Source organism: Crocodylus porosus, unplaced genomic scaffold (assembly GCF_001723895.1).
Source record: "Crocodylus porosus isolate Cpor-Errol unplaced genomic scaffold, CroPor_comp1, whole genome shotgun sequence".
NCBI lineage: Eukaryota > Metazoa > Chordata > Crocodylia > Crocodylidae > Crocodylus > Crocodylus porosus.
Window position 1 is genome coordinate 35,769,422 of NW_017728909.1, and position 14,667 is coordinate 35,784,088.

General features: G+C 43.6%; 1 protein-coding gene and 1 long non-coding RNA gene across 3 annotated transcripts in view; both read right to left on the minus strand.

The window, feature by feature from the left end:
* Window positions 1-2,450, minus strand: part of LOC109307914 — a 6,692-nt gene extending 4,242 nt beyond the window's left edge. The window contains exon 1 of the long non-coding RNA XR_002100401.1: window positions 2,271-2,450. This is a non-coding gene — a long non-coding RNA (uncharacterized LOC109307914). The remainder of the gene's footprint in view (window positions 1-2,270) is intronic.
* Window positions 1-14,667, minus strand: part of PLPP1 (phospholipid phosphatase 1) — a 106,717-nt gene that overhangs the window by 33,095 nt on the left and 58,955 nt on the right. The gene's annotated exons all lie outside the window — the stretch shown is intronic.

Sequence of the window (14,667 nt, forward strand, 5' to 3'; positions counted from 1 at the left end):
GTGGGGGTCTACTACAGACCTCCCAACCAAGGGGAAGAGCCCGACCAGGAATTCTTAGGTCAGCTCACAGAGGTAGTTAAGTCAAAAGATGTAACAGTCATGGGGGACCTGAACTTCCCGGACATCTGCTGGGAAGAGCAGCCAGCCAGATCTGACAGCTCACATAAGTTCTTAGCCAGAATCCAGGACCTCCATCTAACCCAGGAGGTGCATAACCCCACCAAGGGAGATGTCTTGTTGGACCTGGTGCTGGCCACGGGAGATGACCTGGTGAGGGGGCTGCGGATGCTCGACCACCTGGGTGACAGTGATCATCACCTGCTGGAATTCACCATCCAGCGCAAGGTGGCAAAGGCCTGCAGCAAGGCAGCAGCCCTAGATTTCAGGAGGGCAGACTTCAATGAGCTAAAGAGAATAGTTGGGGAAGCACTGAGGTCCCAGAGGGGAGAGGAGCCAGGTGTCCAAGGAGAATGGTCGCTCCTTAAGGAGACGATCCTCCAAGTCCAAAGGGAGGTAATCCCAATACGGATCAAAGGGAGCAGGAGGGCACACAAGCCCCCATGGCTCACCAAAAGCTAACTTAAAACAGTGCTAGTTATAGGAGGTCAGACCAAACTGCCAGGGTACCACAAGGATCAGTGTTAGGGTTAGCATTAGGTCAAGTACACATTAAGATTTGCAAACTAAACCAAAGTAAGAGGAATTATTAAACCAACCTAGTACAAAGGAAGAAATATGGGAACACAGGAAAGAGAGAATAGGATGAAGTATAGTATTCTGCTTATGAATAATAACAAGATACTAAATTGTGCTGGTGGTGATGGGCAGGGGAATTTAGTTACATATTAAAAATGGAAGCAAACATAGAGCTTCAATATTAAGATGAAGGATCAAACTAGACAGCAAGTTACAGTATGATAAGATTCTGTTTCTTGATTATAAACAAGACACTCTGGGGGCAAGAACACACAAAGATAACATCTTATAGCTGTTCCTTTCTATGGGACTGAAGGGAAGGAAGGAAGGGCTAGAAATTCATAACACAGCTAAGAAACTATTAATGGAGATAAGTTACAAAACTTAGTTGGGACACCCAGGGTGATACTGCAGGAAGACTGGGGCTGAATATTAAGAAAAGCTTCCTGATACAGGTGGCATACTGGATTGCAGAATAGTCTTTGAAGGAAAGCAGTGAACATCCAGCCAAAACACTAGTAAAAAATTTAAAATTAGGGACTAATTCTTCACTGGCAAAAAAAAGTACTGGATGAGACGAGACAACAGGTCATTTTTACTCATGAGTTCCTCAAGACTAAATCACAGAGGGTCTATCTTCAGTTGAGTTGCACATGCTGCTCATTTGATCACCTCTAAAAAACAGAATGGAAATGAACCATTTACACAAAGCTTAAAACAGCATGCAAACACACACCCCCCCCCCCAAACAGCTTATGTGAAAAATCTGAAGTATAATTTCCATTTGAGTGCAATCTGCCTACTATCTAGCAATATGTTGTACAGATTAGAGTGTTGTGCTTTTTAGAGATCATTAACCGTGCTTTCTGCCATCCAACAATGGAAATAGATTTATTTTTAGCAGTCATTTGCTATTGATATGCCATAGATATCACATAAGTTCCAAGAACATCAGTGAGAGTTCAAGGCTTAAAGCTCATTTATGGAATGAAGAGCTTGTCCCTTTTTTTTTTTTAATACACACATGAGAGGGACATGCAAGTAATTCAACCTTTGCTCCTCTCAACCACCCTCCCTCTTTTCATCCCTCCCTCTCCAGGGCCAGATTAACCCTCTAGTGAACCCTGAGCAGACAGACTCATGGGCCCCTCCTTAATATAGCATGTTTATATTACTTTTTTCACTCGATAATTACAATACGTAAAATAAGCACGTAGGGTCCTACACGTGTGCCTAGTTTGCCTATGCATTAATCTAGCCTTGCCTCTCTCTCAAAGGCTAGAGAATCAAGTGATTAATTTCTAAGGAAACTTATGAGAAAGAGATTCTCTATACTTCAGTTAAATAGCTGCCATCAAATTAAAAGTACAGCAATGGGGAAAGAGATGCTTTATTACAACAGCTGTACAAAAAGTTCTGCTCTCGCAAATAGCAGACAAGGTTATTTGGGTAAATGTGATATCTTTTATTAGACCAACTAAATAGTTGGAAAAATATTCTTTGCAAACTTCCAGGCATAAGCACCCTTCTTCAGGCATAGGGAGAGTCTGCTGGTGTTCCCTCTCTAATGATACCAGAAAGGACTCTCCCCCTGCCTAAAGAAGGATGCTTGTGCTCGAAAGCTTGCAAAAAACAATGTTTCCAACTATTCAGTTCGTCTAATAAAAGATGTCACATTTACCCAAGTAACTTTGTCTCCCTATGTCTCTAGACTAACAGAGCTACAACCAACACCTCTGATCATGCAATTAATACCATCTCAGGGATAGATAACCCCCGACACAGATGCCAAAGCATGGCACCCAAAGGCATTTTGCTTAGCAGGCGTGCCTGAGGGTGGACAGAGGGGAAGGGGCCAGGGCTGCACTGCCACAGCAAGGAACAGGCCCCTCATGACTCCCTCGCCATCCACCCTGGCACCTGAACATCTTGCAAGTTGGAGGATGTGGGTATTTTTGGCACTCCGCCCAAAAAATGTTGCCAACCCTTGCACGGTCTGAAGAATTAAGATTTAAAAAGCAAAACACCCCTCCTCTTCCCCCAGAAGTAGAAAGATACAGACAGAGAAATAGCTATTTGTGGTCAACGAATTACCTAAAATAACTGAGGACAGTTGAGGACATGCAACTTTCAAACAGAAACTAAAGCCCATACACACTGAGAAGCTGGATGCATCTCTTTAATAAAACTGAAATTTACTAGTTTTCACCAAGGAGTGCAGCAACCTCAGAAATACCAAAAATAAATCTATGCTCTAAAAAGGATTCAAACTTAAATGAGAATGTGAAATGGTTTTTAGAATGGAGCCATGATGGAGTCTTTCAGATATGGAGAAGTGAAATCTCTTCCAGACCAAGTTTAAACCTGTTATAACCTTTGTTTGTAACTTAGAGACACAGTTGTTTTCAGTTAAAAATTAAGTGTTAAACTAATAGATATGGACACTATTTTAGCTAACACACCATTTGTAATTAGAGGATTTTTCTTTCACAATAACTCTCTCAAATAGGCAGTCTGAAGCATGAAGAGATAAAGGTCAAGTGTAATGTACAATCATTGAGAAGAAATGTAGACATTGTTCTTTAGTGCATGCAAAACGAAACCATCTGCTTAGTAGTATCAGCAACTACTCTATAGAACTTGGAAGAGGTTGGGAAAAAATGTCAATTTTTAGAGAAGAGATGACTAAAAATGCAGGCAGCCAAAAAACCCAATAAAAACCAAAACCAAAACCCCTATGAATCCAGTCTGAAGCCATAAGTTTAAAGACTGCGAAGGGGAGAGAGAATATACCAAAAATGTGCATTCAGTCTGTAACCCTTGTCTGGATAACTACAGTTTTGTAGAGGTGTTTTACAAAACACTGTCAATATTAAAAACATATTCAGTATTTTGTTTAAGTTTTCAAGCAGTTATGGAAGATGAGGTACCCTTCGCAAGCATCAAAGTATCCACTGCCACAAAAAAGGAGTATTAGCTATTTTTAATTAGATGCTACAAATATGGGTTCATTAATCCTTATAAACATTCTACCCCCTTCCAGTCTCTGGCAGAACAGTCAGAGCTAAATTTCCTGCTAACTACTCCCATGACAAAAAACCAGTAAATTCCTGTGTCAATTCTATTTTCTTTTCTGATTAATTTTCACTTCCTTCCAGGCCTTTGGAAATAGCCAGGTTCAACAGGCGGGGTTAAAGCTACTCCTAACTCTCCCAAGTTTCATAGTTTTATAGTTCTTAGGGTCGGAAGGGACCTGAACAGATCATCAAGTCCAGCCCCCTGCTCTGGGCAGGAACGAGTGCTACGATCATAATCCCCCAGCCAGATATCTATCCAAATGCTAAGATAAAAGTGCTTTAGGATAGGTACAGACATTCAAAAAACCCAAGATGGAATCAATCTAAGTTACATGGTTTCCTGTAAGTGATGCAGTTAAGATTGGTAGTGAACAGAACACACATTCGCCCTTTGGCGGGAGAAGGAGGGGCAAATCTTAGACTGGGTTCTGCCATTTTAAAACCAGTCTGTGTGACAAACTTCTGTTCTGTTACAGATATAGACCAGTTTCCAATCACTTATACTGGTAAAAAGTTTAATGTCTGTATCTGGCCTGAGAGCTAAGAGTAGGGACACACATCTGAAGCAGCTTCAGGGCACTAACAGTAGTTGCTATATGTGCATGATCCTGTAGTGATACAAGTGAGTTAAATCACTGCAGCTCTGACCCTGAATGAAGTTACACTTGTATCGATACTGGCATCCATACAGAGCAACAGTTGCTGCAGCTCCCCCTCACCTTCTGAAATCACTCCAAGTGTACATTCCCTAACTCAGGGTGTTGCTCTAAGTCAGCTCTCAGCACCACACAAAGGGGTAGTACTTCAGACCCAAGGTAGCTGGCCTATGAAAATGGAGCTCCAAGTCCTAGACACAGGCTGAACCACTTGAACGATGAGAGCCCTCTAACCTTTTCCACAATTCCCCACTACATGACTAAAAGGACAAACGCTGTCCCAAAATTTACTTGGGGTGTGGCAGAGGAGGGCAGAGGGAGTAAAAAGCAGCTCCATTTACTGCAGTGTTAGGAACTGTAGAAATGTGCCCACGGAAGTCTTAGTGCCTCGCATAAGCAACTACAGCCACAATGCAGGGCACAATCAATGAGACATACTCAAGGATGGCAAGTCACACCCTGCAAAGACAGACCCTCAGAAATGTCAGATGGGAGCTACAGCACTTTGGAGGCACCTTTCTGTCCTTACACTGCAGATGAAACTGCAGTAATAGCCTTGCTGTTTGTGCTTCACTTGAAAGGACGCAAATGATTGATTGAAACCTGATATACAGATTCACCAAAGGCCAGTAGCATAGCTGAAGGGGGACGACCACAACAGCTGCCCTGAGTACTGCAAAAAATAGCTACCATCGCAACAGCAGCAGCAGCAGCAGCTGAATGTGCTGCCACAATTCACATTGCAGTAGTTCAGCAGTGCCCCGTGCATCCCCCTGAACCTCTAAGTGCTGCACATGTATATCAAAGGGCAAAGTCTGACCTTATGTTGAAACACAAACAGAAATGATGAAAGGGCAACTCTGTGACAAAGTTGAAACATGAACTTCCTGGCATGTGCCCAACATAGACCAAAGGTATAGCCATGTTGGTCTAAGGACATAGGCAGACAAGGTTCTTTGGATAAATCTGATATCTTTTATTAGGCCAATCTAAATACTTGGAAAAATTCAGCATACACCAACACCTTAATTCAGCAGACACAGCCTATAAAGATCAAGGCACACAGTAAAATAATAATTCAGTCATTCTCTGAAGTGTTCACTGCCATGTTTAATAAGTTCTGTTCATGCTGAGATATGTAATTGAGTGATTAATACAAAGGGGCAATATATAAATAAACACTTTGAGTTTTTCTTTGGGCTTCTCCCCACGCCCTTCATGTTCCTATAGTAGCAGAAGTATTATTGTGACAAGAAGCATAGTAGTGTACAAACTATCCACTGTACAAACATGGGGAAAAAAAAAGTCTCCCTAGCTTTACACTGCCCACATCTGATGCCAATTTAAAAAAAAATAATAATTCCTAAGGAAGAAGAAAAAAAAGAAAAACACCAAACTGCTCTAAATGTAGTATCAGCCAGCACACACAGTTCTTTGCAATCACATTCAAATGTACAATTATTAACTCCAACCCTAATGAAGCTAGAGACTGTATGGGCATAAACGTACAGGTGAGGTCTGTAATGTGTTATTTGTACATGAAGCATGACATCTTAGTTAAGATTTTATGTCTGAGTGCCTGAAGGGAGCCAGGTTTGTATGCAGGGGATGGTGCTGGGCTAAAGCTGAAGGTTATTTTGTTGTGCATTGGTAGAGTGAGCTTGCTCAGTTATTGTGGCATGTGCCTCAACGTGGTTGTGGAGGCTGCAACGGGCTAAAGAGGAGAGCCAAAGAGAAGAGTGGCTGACTGAACCCTCTGACACTTACTTAGCATCAATGATAAAACTGTACCAAACGCTCTAAAGGTGTTTGTCGTGTGCTTATTGACTTAATCTGAGATCCGGTTGGTCAGGAAATGTACCCAGGAAGACAGGATTAAGAACTCCTTGGCAAACACCCAGGAATATTAAATGCAATGTGCTACCTCCGCCTCTGCCAATGAGCTGCATAAACCAGTTTAACCAGTATGATCGGAGCAGGATGGAATTAAAGGACTAAGGAGCAGAGACTTGGCCTCTTCGGCACAATTGAGACAGGCAAACATCAATCAGCCTGAAGACTCCTGTTGTTCGGTACCCTTCCAACTACACTGATGACCTTTGCCCACATATATTCCCACCTCAGGTAAACTGGGAAAGTAAGAATCTGGGGCCAGGAGCCAGAGGCCAGGTAAAAAATTAGTAAATAAATAAATAAAAGAAAAACCTCTTGCAAAAGATCTAGTATTCATCTGCCTCCATAGCAAAAAACACATTTATGCTAATTATGGTGAAGACAAATAGCATTTTGGATTTTCATTTCCAAATTAAACCAATGCTTGGAATTTCATGCTATAAGGGGGATAAAAAAAGTCAAATGTACAACCTCAAATAGCCACATGTCTATAGGCTTCCAGCCAAAAATGCTAAAATAGTTTTTTGTACATTTCATAAGGTTCTAAAACTTTTAATGCTCTGATATGGTACCCTGAATGGGGGTGGGAAGTACAAAGAGAAAAAAGTGTTTTTAAAGCGTTCATGTTTGAAATGAATTCTGTGAATTATGCTCAACTGAGGATCTACACATCCCATATCAACTCCAGAGAGAAGGTAGAGCTTTAACCACAGAACCACAATAACCTCTACATTATGTAGCTTGAGTTTTTCATCCCCATATAGAGCAGATAAAATATTTTATGGCAGCTACTTGGCTTATTTAAACATGTGACTGGTCCTGTATGGAAAAAAAATCACTTTGTGCATCACTTGTTTCACCAAATCTGTAGGTCACCTTCATTTCAACCCACAGCACCTCTCTTCCCCACCCTTCTATTCATTTCAGAACGTTACCATATAGCACATATACTTGGCTTAGTTTTTAATCAAAGACAGCAGGTTTCATATGGTGAAAGAAAGGCTCAGCCCACGAGGAAGATTTCATGACCATTGCTCTGCAGACAGCTTCATATGGAGCCAAGACCCTTGTTTCTGTCAGTAATCCACTGTAACAACCAACATGAGGGGAAAAGACACTTTTAGTTGTATCTCAGGTTTCCTCATTTCTGTGGAGAAATAATAGCACCCTACCTCACACAGGTAAGTGATAGCTAAGAGCCTGCAGGGTCCCAGGATGAAAAAGGACAGTATATCTGCAAATTATAACAAAAAACCCTACACCTGTCTCACACACACGCCAAGTACTCAAAATGATGACATTTATTGGCTGATTCCAACAAATGTAGTCATTGGACATTTTGTAAAACAAGATATTGGCCCAGTTTATCTTCAATTTAAATGGGGGGCAGGAGGGAAGGGGGTAAATGCTATGTACTATCAATTTCAAAATAAAAAAAAAAAAAAACCATGAAAAAAAATGTCCAAACAACACAAAAAGCTGTAACCAATAGCTACCCAGATTTCTGAAATTCAATCTAGAGAGCAATATCTGCCTCAAGTTACAACTACGTTTCCATTCCAGAAGTGGTATTAAATTCAACTCGGCCACAAAGCCAGATGAATAGCTCAGGGTGCCCTGTGGGCTGGACGAGAAGAGTAGGGATGTCATTTGGCTGCAGGGCAGAATATTTGGCAGTGGGGGGAGCAGCTTGCTACAGCTCCTGGAGCTGCAGCAATTAATGCCACTGCTGCTGCTCATCCTGCTGCCAAATTTCTGGTCCACCAGCCAGATGACAACAGTTCTGCATTACAGCTTAGGGGGGGAAAAAATGCAACCCCCACATGTCCCCGGAGTGACACACCTGTTTGTAGCTGACATCCATGACAGAAACATGTTACAGAAATAAATCTCAGGCCACTCAAATTTTGGAGGGCTGAACATGTGCACTGATGAGAAAGGACAGGGAACTGGATGGGTTGAAGAGCAGTGCAAACACCTGCCTTCCATGCTCCCACCTACACAGTCTCTATGAACCCAAAGGGTACCCAGGAAAGAAAAAATAAATTTAAAAAAAAAAATCAACCCATATAAGAGAGATTTATGGCTCATCTTCATATAAGTCTTGCGGTGCCCCAACTGCGCCAACATACTTATATTACAAGGGACATTACAAAGGCACAATAAATGCTCAATTGTTTTACAGTATCCCACATTACATGTTGCCAGTCTGGTAAAAGGCCAGCAGCATCTTACTCTGTAAAAACGTAGACCACTTGAGAGCTGCAGGACTCCTGCTATCAGCAGCCATAGAAGGGAAGAAACAAAAGGAGACAAGATTGAACATCAGGAGAGGATGTGCTGACCCCAAAGCTTTCTTGCTTCAGTGGCTGATAATGAGCAAGATTAATGACAATGACACAAAAGACTGTTTATCCATCTTTAAAAAAAGTACTTAGCAGTCAGATGAAAGAACAGAAATTAGGGAGGAACAGAAAGTCACAGAACAAAGGGCTTAGTATTGACCAGAAGTACACATCCTCAGAGCAACATGATGTGCTTGGATCACTTCAGGACAAAGCCAGGAGCTCTTGAGTTTGATGCCAACAGAAAATGGCCACTCACTAAGGCTGTGGACAAACCATGCATCTATCGTCTCTACCTTGTCTCCTAAAAGTCAGAAACGTAGCACTTGCCTTACAGGGATTAACCAACATGTACACTTGCTCAGAGACACAGTGCCTACTTGTTATTAACTCCACACTTAGGAAAAAAGGAGCCTCTGTCAACTCTTTTGACAGTTACATTATAATTAATCTCAGGCTGACTACTTACTTTTGACTTCCCAGCAGAATTACTGGACCACAGTTTCAGTGCAAAAATCAATATGGCCAAGCAAGTCACCTAAGCTCAGTCTTCTCAATGCCTCAGTTAGGCCAACTATTAGCTGTTTTTTACTAATGATTTTCTTATATGGTAAAAAAAAAAAAAAAAAAAAAAAATCAATCAATCTCAATCTATTTCTACTTGAAAAATAAATATAATATTTATAAATATTACTTGCTGTTCCTCCCCAGTCTACATAGCTGGGCCTTTAAACAGGCTATAGTAAACATGCTTGAGTAGAGTTTATGCTAGACAACACATACAAAGCCAAATCCCACCCCCATAGTCTAAGCCTAAAAGCCAAACTCTGGGGTTCTGTGTAGCTGCTGTTGGCCACACCACATGCATGCTCTGAATCCAAAGGCAGCTACAAAAAGATTATCACATCTGAGTTGCCACCATGGACCAGCACCTATACCACTTTTCTCCCTACTGCCAAGAAAATGAGCATAGCTGAAAGTAAAGGGGAATGGCCCAAGACTTTCCTGTGCTTTCCATTCCCTGCTATATTGATTCCTTGAAGCCAAATAAGGGATGACGAGGTCAAACGGTCATAAGCTACTGCAAGACCGTTTCAGGCTGGACATAAGGAAGAATTTCTTTACTGTCCAAGCCCCCCAAGGTCTGGAACAGCCTGCCATTGAACACCTTCAAGAGTAAATTGGATGCTTATCTTGCTGGGATCCTATGACCCCAGCTGACTTCCTGCCCTTTGGGCAGGCGCTGGACTCAATGATCTTCTGAGGTCCCTTCCAGCCCTAATGTCTATGAAATCTATGCAGTGGCAACCTCTATAGACTGCTCTTTGTAACAGAGGACCATCCTGTCTGCTCCCTTACCCCCTGCTGGATAGAGCACCCTGCCATTATGGCTCTACGAATAATTGATTTTTGTTTTGTAAAGGAAAGCCTGGTTCAGACCAAAACTTATTATACATATAGAATATATTATATAGATCATTTCTGCGAGAAAACACAAAACTAAAAGTTATTTCATTATGTGGATATTTAATGAAAGCAAAGAATGACTGACTGTCTGGAGGGAGGCTTTATCCACAAAAAGAAGAGGAGGAGGTAACGATGCTGCCTCCCCTCCTCTTCATCTAAAAGACTTCATTGTTAGGGGTCTGACTCAGGATACACTGGTTCTACTCCCCCTTTTGCCTGAAGAAACCTAAACCTGTATCTTCTACCCAAGTGAGTTCCCTAATCAGACTATAGCCACTTGCTCTCTCTATAAGGCCCAATGAATATATTAAATGTAACAGCATCCGGGGGGGGGGAGGCAAGAGAACCATCCCAGAATATCCTACAGGCTGGTTATAGCAGTTATAGTGATATAGCAGTTATAGTGAAATTTACCCTCTTATCCCATGCACTTTTGGATCACCTATGGAATCCCATATGCAAACCACAAGTGAAGGACAACTGGCAATGACAGGCTGAGAGCCATGGGACTCTTTAGCCTGGAAAAGCACAGGCTCAGGCATGATCTGATGGCCACCTCTAAGTTTATCAGGGGTGACCACCAGTATCTGGGGGAACGTTTGTTCACCAAAGCGCCCCAAGGGATGATGAGGTCGAACAGTCATAAACTACTACAAGACCATTTCAGGCTGGACACAAGGAAGAATTTCTTCACTGTCCGAGCCCCCAAGGTCTGGAACAGCCTGCCATTGGGGGTAGTTCAAGCATCTACATTGAACACCTTCAAGAGTAAATTGGATGCTTATCTTGCCGGGATCCTATGACCCCAGCTGACTTCCTGCCCTTTGGGGAGGGGCTGGACTCGATCTTACGAGGTCCCTTCCAGCCCAGATGTCTATAAATCTATGAAGGCTGAGGACTTGGCTGAGGTATGCCAGTGCTTCTGCTGGAACCAAATTTGAAGATTCGTGGCTAGAGGGTCTTGTCCCTGTTCAAGGTCAGACTGATCGCCATATCTAAGGTCAGGAAGGAATTTTATCCCGTATCTGACTGGTATGAACTGTGGGGGGGGGTTTGCCTTTCTCTGTAGTGGGGGCTTGGCCCAATACCTGGGATCTCTTCAGCATATATTGATAAGAATTTATAGAAGCAGGACAGTTGCTGTTGTGGTTCCTCTGTTTGACCTGTGGTAGGTTAGGTAGGGTGTTAGGTCTGTGTCTTATGTAGACTTTAGGTTTCTATGAGATGGTTTGGATAGGAATGACCCTGCCTCAGGCAGGGGATTGGATCTCTAGATGACCTCTAGAGATCCCTACCAGCCCTGCTGCTCTATGATTCTGCGATTTTACCAAATTCAGCATCAGCCTTACCCAAGAAATCAAGAGACACTAGTCTTGAGTAAGTCAGTTAATCAGGATCTGCAACATAAAGGTAAAGAAGCTGATCTACTTTGTAAAATGTTATACACTTTACTTATAAAAAGCTCTATAAGACTGGAAGAAACTAAAAATCAGTGAGTGGCTGTCTTTGGGTTCTCTCTTCATAGGGACACTAAAAAACAGTAATCCAAAGAGTTTGCTCTAATGTATGAAGTTTGGGAGAAATGTCTTGCACATTACCAAAGATGCAACTAATTTAATTTCATATTGCTAGTTTTCAAAGAAATGGGGAGAGTATGTCAACTCTTTGGTCCACCACTAAGGCTCACTATATGCTTGTACATGTGGAAATGTTCTTGTCAACAAACCTTGACAAGCTGAATTTACTCCTTGACTGAGTTTCTGAGCAATTCATCTTCAAAACAACTAACAAACTGTCAGAAGTACAGAAAACAATTCTCTCTAAAAGCTTCTTCATTGTGTTAAATAAAATTATAGCATTTTCTCTATAAAAACACAACATCCAGAAATGTCTGTCTAGGATTAGTTCATAGAAAGAGGGTTTTTTTTTTTTCTTTATAAAGAAAATCTTGGAAGTAAAATATACTAAATTTCCTTTTCTTTGTCAGAAATACCTGGTTTCCTTTGTTTTGCTAAACAAAACAGATTTAAAATTAGCTGTACATTTTTAGATACAGTTTCCTAGTAAGTGTTGAGCTACAGAAGTTCAGGGCCTATAAGAGATTTTTAGAAGAAATGAAAGTGGCTCCAACTAGGTCAACAGATGGACAGACACATTCTCCAACAGCTGAAACAAAACAACCTAAAGGGTTACCACCTCTGCAACATTCCATCTAATTAAGGAGATGCTTTTATGAAATAGCTTGCAATTTTATAAATGTGTTCAACACACACACTCAGACACCTAGGTATGTACATTTAGAAAGTATTAGTGCACCAGTCCTACAAAATGCCATTCCTCTCCTGCCTCTGCCTCAACATACACATCTCTAAGGTACTGCCTTTCTTTTACCTTTAAAATTAAAGAGGATAGAAACAGCAAGTCCAGATTCACTGACTCCTAAGTGTCACGGAGTAGGACCTGGGAGCGGCTGTGAAGCTCCCTAGCGCCCCCTGCCATGTCAATTAAGGTGATCCAGCACCCTTGATTCACCCACCACCTCTTTGATCTTATGAGTTCAGTTATGGGAGGCTGCCTACTTGCACCTTTGACACTGCGCCGATGTTACCTCCGTTCCTAGTGGGGTGCTCTCACCCCAGCCTTATGGGCAATGCGTGCCTCCTGCCTCCCCTTCAGCACGCCCCAAGCCTTGCAGCTGTTCCTGGGTGTTCTTGGGTCCTTGCCCTTTGACGCCCCTCTCTGGCGCCCCTGGGCTTGTCTCACCCCCGGGGCCCCTTCTCTGGTGCCCGAGCTTGCTGGCCCTATCAGGCCCGCTGGCAATACTCTTCCAATCAGGCTCAGGTGGCCTAAGACTTACCTGACCCCCTTGACCCTTCGGGGTCCTCTCTGGTCCACACCCCACTGGGTGTCTGACGGTTACATACACTCGCTCCTGAGGTCTATGCTGCGCTCCCTCGCCCTCTCTGGGGCCACGCTCCCTCGCACTTCCCGCGCTGCGCGCCCTCTCGGGCTGGGGCCTCAACCCCTACATGCCGAGTGCCTCCACGGTGCTTGCTCGCCGTGCCCACTGTGGCACTAGAGTCCCCAGCACTGTGGAGCCCCCGGGGACCCTCTCCTGGTCCTACACCCCGTTGGGGCTCAGGTGGCCGCAGCCGTGCCTGGCCCCCTGGACCACCGTCTTGGTCACCTGCCCTACTAGGGCTTCCCCCATCTCACCCCACAGGGCAGGGGTCAACTCCCCCCAACACGCACCCCACTGGCACAAACAGCTGTGCCCGCCTGGCACCACTAGCTGTGCCCTGCTGGGCACCAGGAACCCCCCGATTATTGGGGAGCTCCCGTGAGGCCTCCTCATACCCCTACAGCCTCACCCAGTCCTCCGGTTTAATAATCACAGCTCAACAAACCTATAAGCCAGCCGGCTATAACGCATCATAACCCAAACGGCTAAAACACAAATATAAGAAGCCTCCTGGCTTGTCACACAAAGCCTACACTTACTTGGCTCCTTATCATACCCCTTTTAGGGTTCCCTCTCTACCCCACGTCATCCTGTCGCCAGTCAGGGTAATCAGGCTGCACCCACTGATTCTCCCAGTGCAGCTCGTCCGCAGAGCTCCTGCTCCTGCGGCTGCCAGGAGGGAACTACCAGCTAGGCTCCAGCCTGGGCTGTTTATAAAGGCCCGGCCCTGCCCCCTTCCGGCCACATGACCTGCCTGGTTGCCCCAGCAACCGGCACCTGGGCTGCCCTGGTGATTGGCATCTCTCTATTTCCTTTTAGACATGGGGCACCCAAGTGCCCCCGTGACACTAAGAACTAACTACAATGAATCAAGAAGTCACGAAGAAGCACATAGGGTGAAGACTTTCATGTGTGTTTAAGGAACTTGGATGCACAACTCCAGCTCTACAGTTCCAGCATCAGAACCAGATCTGGTTCTAACTGCTACAGCACTGACTAGATCTAAACTTGGCAGAGTCTCCACATGGTTCATGCTTAGTAATATGTCTGGTCCCCATTTAAAAACAACTGTGACTTGAGTTCAAACTTCCTCTGTCCTCATCTCCAGAAGGGGCCTCACAGCCTTTCAGGGCTGAATTTGATCCAGCCCCTTCAAATATCTGTTAAGACCATTAGAAAGTAGATAGATTAGTAGACACAGCATTTGGCATGATAAAGCTGGCCCTCCCCATGAATGAAGCCACCAAGAACCCTGCCAAAACAAAATCTGGCACATGCTGGATACCTGTCCAACTGCTGGAAAGGCAAACAAGTATCCACTTCCTCCAAACTGAGGGGGTATATTTAGATTTAGCTTGGCCTGCCATCCTCCAGGTTGACAGCCAGCACACATTTTTTTACATCCAGAAGTCATACGATTTTTCTACGGTTTGACCAAGGCCTTCCCCTTCCAGTAAGACACCCTATCCGTAAAGGAACTTAACTTCTGGTCCTTACACCTCAGCCATTTGAAGCCATGGAAATATGCTCTTTGCACAGAAATAGCCTTCTGAGTAGCAATAACTTTAGCA